This window comes from Juglans regia, chromosome 8, assembly GCF_001411555.2.
Source record: "Juglans regia cultivar Chandler chromosome 8, Walnut 2.0, whole genome shotgun sequence".
Taxonomy (NCBI): Eukaryota; Viridiplantae; Streptophyta; class Magnoliopsida; order Fagales; family Juglandaceae; genus Juglans; species Juglans regia.
In genome coordinates this window covers 18,175,197-18,181,353 of record NC_049908.1, presented here as the reverse complement: position 1 = coordinate 18,181,353, position 6,157 = coordinate 18,175,197, and the positions used below count along the sequence as shown (strand labels likewise).

Sequence of the window (6,157 nt, the reverse complement as noted above, 5' to 3'; positions counted from 1 at the left end):
ATTTTTCACCTAGGAACTGGCCGAGGCGCCAACCATACGATGGTGAGAAAGGCTGGTGTAGAAGGTGAGAAAGGCTGTTGTATATGGCGAGTAAGAAGAGTTGAAGAGGTTGGTAGTTCGGGCAAAGGGCAAATAACGAGTATAAGGCAAGCAATGGTCAAGGACAAGACTGGTACGGGTGTAAGGGCTTTCCAAGATAACATGGAAATGCTCAGAAAGTTGTCGTGTCATAGGCAGAAGCCCATACTCCATCTGAAAGGTATCTAGAGTAAGTCTGTGGAAGGAAAGTTACGACTCTGCAAAGCAAATCAACTTAGCCCAGAGGTATGGTCCAACACCACGTGGAAGACCCATATTCAAGGAAGGGCAACGGACTGAACTAAAGACAAGCTGTAGAAACGTGCATGACTTGTCCCGTCAGCCTATCTCTATCATCCTATAGAGGGACAAATGAACACTAAAAGGCTCCTATTCAAGCACATTGAAAGTCAGAAGGACATCAAAAGGACATATGATGATCCCACTCTATAAAAATGGCTTAAGGTTAAAGTCAAGATCTTACTTTTGAGATAGTATGTGTTCAAGCTTCTTTGGAGTTAGAGACTTCAAAGCAAACAAGTGGTTTCAAAGGGAGTAGTGGGAGGAGCAGCGTCAATGCCGTCTGTAGGTTAGCTTCTAAGAAAATACTAGGAAACATAGGCTAAATATGGTGGGTATGTTGCGAGTTCTAGCATTGCATATTCTGTAACTTTCTCCTTTCTGTTCATGAAATAATAGATCTTTTCCCTCATTATGTTTATGGGATATCCTTATATTGTGATTTTGAGATCTTGATGTTTGAATGGTTAAGGTTGGTGATGTGGTGATTTCGGGTGTGTGAGCCATATTGTGTATCAATCATCATGGACGGATAGAGGAGTCCTTGAGCCATTCCTATGACAAATTGCCACGAATTTTATACGAGTAGAGAATGTTTCGGTGATGATCAGAGTGGAAAGCTTTCATATTGGCCTCACTTGATAGAGGGGTAGAGAGATTCCCTGAGTGTATCATGTGTGGTTTCTTGGAACTGGTTGGTTAGGTAGAATATGTCCCCGATGCAAAAAGTATACTTTGGTGTCACAACCCCGTCCCAATTCTAGGACGCAGTCGCGACAATTAGACCTGTTCTTTCCTTTTTAATATTAGTATGTATTTATTTATTATTTCTACGAGGGTAAAAGGGATAGGCGTGAACATGTCATGCATGTACACTGCGTTTCTAGTTTAAAAGTAAGCATCTGATAGACAATCTGTTCAACATATTATCCAAAGGACTCTCAGAGTCTACCATTCATTCATTTAAAACATCACTAGTTCCAATAAAAAGGGGACTCCGTCCCTACAACATACCCAAAACACATTTAACCTTTTTATGTGGGGTTACCATCAACCCGACTATAAAAGTTACACTATTACTATCATCCCACCACAATACCTAAATCATGCCCATGGACATATTGTCTTAAAGTCAAACTAACAAAAAGTCCCAACATGGGACCCATCATAAAACATGAAACATAACCATTATCTTCAACCGAACCGATAGGAAATACTAAGCATTAGCCCTTCCCTCCTCAGCAGTGCCTAACTCCATAGCCTCATCATTCATACCTGGACGTTTAAAACATAAACACAAAGTGAGTCTAATACTCAGTAAGCAGTACACCATGCCGTTAACTTATTAATCACATAATCTTTTCTTTTGAAAACATGCATACATAAATATTTGCTAATTCTTGACAATAATTTCATGCGTAACAATTTAAGAATAACTATATTTTTCATGCCTAACTGTACTTTCCATGCATAACTGTACTTTTCATACTTAACTATACTTTCATGCATAATTGTATTTTTCATGCATAACTGTACTTTCATGCATAACTGTACTTTCATGCTTAACTATACTTTTCATGCATAAACATTACTTGCTTTCATGCATAACTATACTTTTCATGCATAAACATTACTTGCTTTCATGCATAATATTATTTAAAAAATGACTTTGCTTTAGGTTTCACTTTCTTGGGCCAGTACACACTATTATGCCCCGTGTGTTGGGGTTAGCGGTCTTTTGGACCTGGATTCCTGCCCGCGGCCGTAGGTCGGGAACCCCTTTCATGGGGGCCAACACTGGGTACACTTCCAGGACTACTTACCCGGCATTGCAATCTGCCCATTTTTTTGGTACCCTTTTCATACATGTGGCCATTACGTACATTCATACATTCATGCTTTCATTCCCTTTCCTTTCCTTTGTTTAGAAAAATAACGTTTTCATTATCTTCATTTAGTGCCAATGCGTATACGTTTCTTTGAAAGGAATGTTTCATGTCATGCTACATATAGGTACGACATAATTATTTGAGAAAGAGCATGCATAAAATCTCATGATGCATTACCTTACGTATCACAATGGTAATTAATAAGGTACATAACAAGGGTTACCAAGAAAGGCTTATACATACTATACATGCATCTATTCTTTCATAAGAGACACATTTGGAAGGAGAGAGAGAGAGACTTTTTCATAAGAGAGCTTTGTGTGTAAGGAGCATGGTCATAACTACTTACCTTGTGGCTTTACAAGTATGTTCCTTGAATCTTGAAAATAAACTCCTATTTGATGAAATGAAATAAACATATTAATATTCATTTCACTTAAGACTTTACTATCCAATACCCATACGTGCTCACTTAAATTCTAAGTGGAATTAAGGCATCTTCCTTAACCCATTTAGCTACATACATGGCACTAAGTCAACTCTTAGTATCCTCATTACAATATTTAAAAAACCCATGAAAGTATGAGGCTTGCTTGCTGTCCCTTTTTAAAGGCTATTGTTTTCTATACTGGAAATAGATGGGAATCATAAGTTAAATGCATAGGATGGTGGGGATTTGTTTAAGAAAAAGGTAGGGAACAAAGAGTGCTATAATCTGGAATTTTCATAAAGAATGGCATTTTGACAATTTTGCATCATCATATGGAAGGTAGATCCAACAAGAGGTAATGCTCATAAGAGAGTTGGTTTTTTGTCACTTATTCATCAAGAATTTTTCATACTAAAGTAGATATTTGGTTAAGCAAAAGGGTGAAGTTAAGCAAAGGTAAAGTGATTGGTTTAGGCTTCCAAAACAGAACCTATTTTCAAGTTTTTGTAATACATGGACAGCTTGCAAATTCTCAATGTTTTCATGGTCTTAAACATCCCTCACTTTACCAAATATCAATCATACAATTAACTAGTACAAGAGTGGTAGAAACTTAAGAAAACCTCATGTATTTTCTGAAACATAGCACAAATATAAGGATACAAACTCTTGGCAACTTAGAGTTTCTAAGTAAGCTTACTAGCCTAGATTTAAAACTCTTAAAGGCTTACTTAGGCCATAAACTTGAGGAAAACATGTTTAAAAATCATAAACCTTGACTCCATTAATTAACAAATAAAGACATGAGTTTAACAAAAGTAAAACATGACTTGGACTCGGAAAACATAAGAATGAACCACAAAATCTGTCTTGAAACACATGGCTGGAACACACACCAACACAGAACATATACACGCACAGCTGGGTCCATAAAATAGAGCATAGACACACACAGCTGGAACATACCAAAACAGGACTTATATTCACGGCTCCTTCACGTACATATATACACAATAGATCAATTAATCAACACTTGTGACCAACCAAGTTAAACCAGAAAACATGTCATCTCAAATGACAAGAAACACACGGCAAAACCATCTCAAAACACTCGGTTTTGACCAGAAAAATAGGGCTCTTGATTACTACTCACTAGAGCAGCTAATAGAGGAAACAAATGAGAAATTTGTTTAGAGACTACCACATGATTATCGGCTCACACAGAAATTTCAAAAACCCCTAATTCGCAAGAAACTCGTAGAAGGATTATAATACCTGTTTGGGTCCCCTTAGAAGCCACAGAAGTACACGGCAACGAGAAGAGGAAGAGCAAAACCGAAAGATTTGGGGCTGGAACACAACAAAAAATTTCTTAAAAACAAACCCTAGATTAAACCCATAAATCCAAAACTTCAACTAGAGATTAGAGCCATAGAATTCACTTACGGGGTTGGTTTTCCTTGAGGATTTTGGGTTGGTTTTCCTTGGGTTTACGAATTGAAAGAGATCAGCTTGAAGGAATGAGAGAGATCTCATGGGTTAGTGGAAACCGAGAGCCTCTTGTGCGAAGGGAGAAGACTCAAGGAAATCTTTTCTTTGGTCTGCTTTGGGACCGACGTGCAATATAGAAGGAATAAAGTCAAATGACTTGTTGAAGAAGCTGACGGTTTAAACTTAGAGAAAGGTGAGTTGATTAGTCAAGGCTTGTCTTACAAGCTAAAGGATGGACGGTGGGGATTCAAGCATAGGAAGATATTTTCTCACCTACCCATCCTATGATTGAGAAGGTTTGGGTCACTTCTTAGGGTGGATTTGGATGTTGAAGTGAGTTGAGTTAAGATAATAAAATATTGTTAGAATATTATTGTTTATTATTATTATTATTATTTTGGGATTTGAAAAAGTTGAATTGTTTATTATATTTTATATTGGGATTTAAAAAAGTTGTAATGATGAGTTGAGATGAGCTCAATTTCCAAACGAAGCCTTAATTGGATAAAGAGTAGAGGACTTAAAGAAAATATTATAAGGCCATAAAACAACCCACTTTTAAAAATAAAGGTACACTCATCTTAAAATAAAAAAATAAAATAATGAAAGTCTTTGTTTTAAATTATTTAACTTAAAAAAAATATTTTAATAGATGACGCAAGACCTATGTAGTAAGGTTCGGGTATTACATTTGGTGTGCAATGGATGATTTGAAACAAGCGAATCATCTTGCACGCTGGTTGGGTGGGAGTGAATCTCTGAGTTCAACGGTGAAGTGATTTCCTCTTTTTGGCATTTTATGAGATGAAACTTTATGTGACAATATTTTATATGATGTGATATGATGAGTTTTACTTATGTGAGAAAAGGGTGCTTCTGCGCCTTAGTGATATATACGTGTGTGTGTGCGCGCGCGCGAGTGCCTGAGATTTCCAAAGAGGGGAATTCCTCAAAGAGTGATTCCTCTTCATACTTATATACTTGTGTTTTATTCAGAGAATGTTTCCTTGCTATGACAATGAATGCATGTATTTATCTTAGAGGGTAATTCCTCACTGTGCACAAATATATGCGTTCATAGATCTTTTACATGAAACCGTGCACTACATCATCACGTGCATTGTCTCTCATTAGAAATTTTGTCATAACTATTTAACCTACCTATGGTTTTGTTTATCGAAACCATAGACTTTGACACAGAGGTAGCCCCATGATAGGTGCCCTAGGAAGGACCAACCCCGCCTAAGCAATAGTAATGGAGATCTGCCTCTGTTAATGGTATTTGTATTGTTTTGGAGATTTATTATTTAATCAAGCGACCAATCATGTTTGATTTGTCGTACTTGGATGTAGAAAATCATATGGTACTGTACAATTTTATTTGGGAAATGTAGTGACGTATGGATATTTGTGTGTTGATAAATAAACCTGTGTTTGGTTTAGACCTCTGGTATAACGAGCATTTAGTCTCTAACTAAATGTTTACTTATTCTACTACAATATAGATGTCTATCCACTTACCAATGTCAAGTATAATATAGCTTTGAAGTGGTCTCACGCCTAATCCTCATTGAAACCCTGGGTGTTGCCGACTGGCTAGCACTCTTGGCACCAGGGATTCTCGCTAGGTCCTTTATCGAGGAACGAGGTGCAACAAATCTGATAAAAAAAATCCATGGCAAAGAAAAATAAGTACAATATTCTTGTGTACCTTGGAATGCTATAAGATTGCCTCGTTAAAGCAAAGGAAAATCCAATGGGCAAAAACCTTAACAAAGGAAAAAGAGTACAATCCGTATGATTATTTTCTCCCCCTAAAAGTTTATACAGAGCTTCAACCGTTTATGATAAAAGATCATTGAGTTGATACATTCCAATATTCTATACTAACTTCTTAAATGTTGTAGTTGGTAATGCTTAGTGAATAAATCTGTCAAATTATCACATAATCGTATTTGTTTGACATCAA

At 36.7% G+C, this 6,157-nt stretch overlaps 1 long non-coding RNA gene across 1 annotated transcript; it reads right to left on the bottom strand.

Annotated features, from left to right (window-relative positions):
- Positions 1-1,483: 1,483 nt before the first annotated feature.
- On the bottom strand, positions 1,484-4,284 carry LOC118349298. Its single transcript, XR_004802273.1, has 4 exons — positions 4,144-4,284; positions 3,973-4,047; positions 2,617-2,661; positions 1,484-1,653 (listed from the first exon to the last, which is right to left on the bottom strand). It is a non-coding gene; the product is annotated as an uncharacterized LOC118349298 (long non-coding RNA).
- Positions 4,285-6,157: the final 1,873 nt, after the last annotated feature.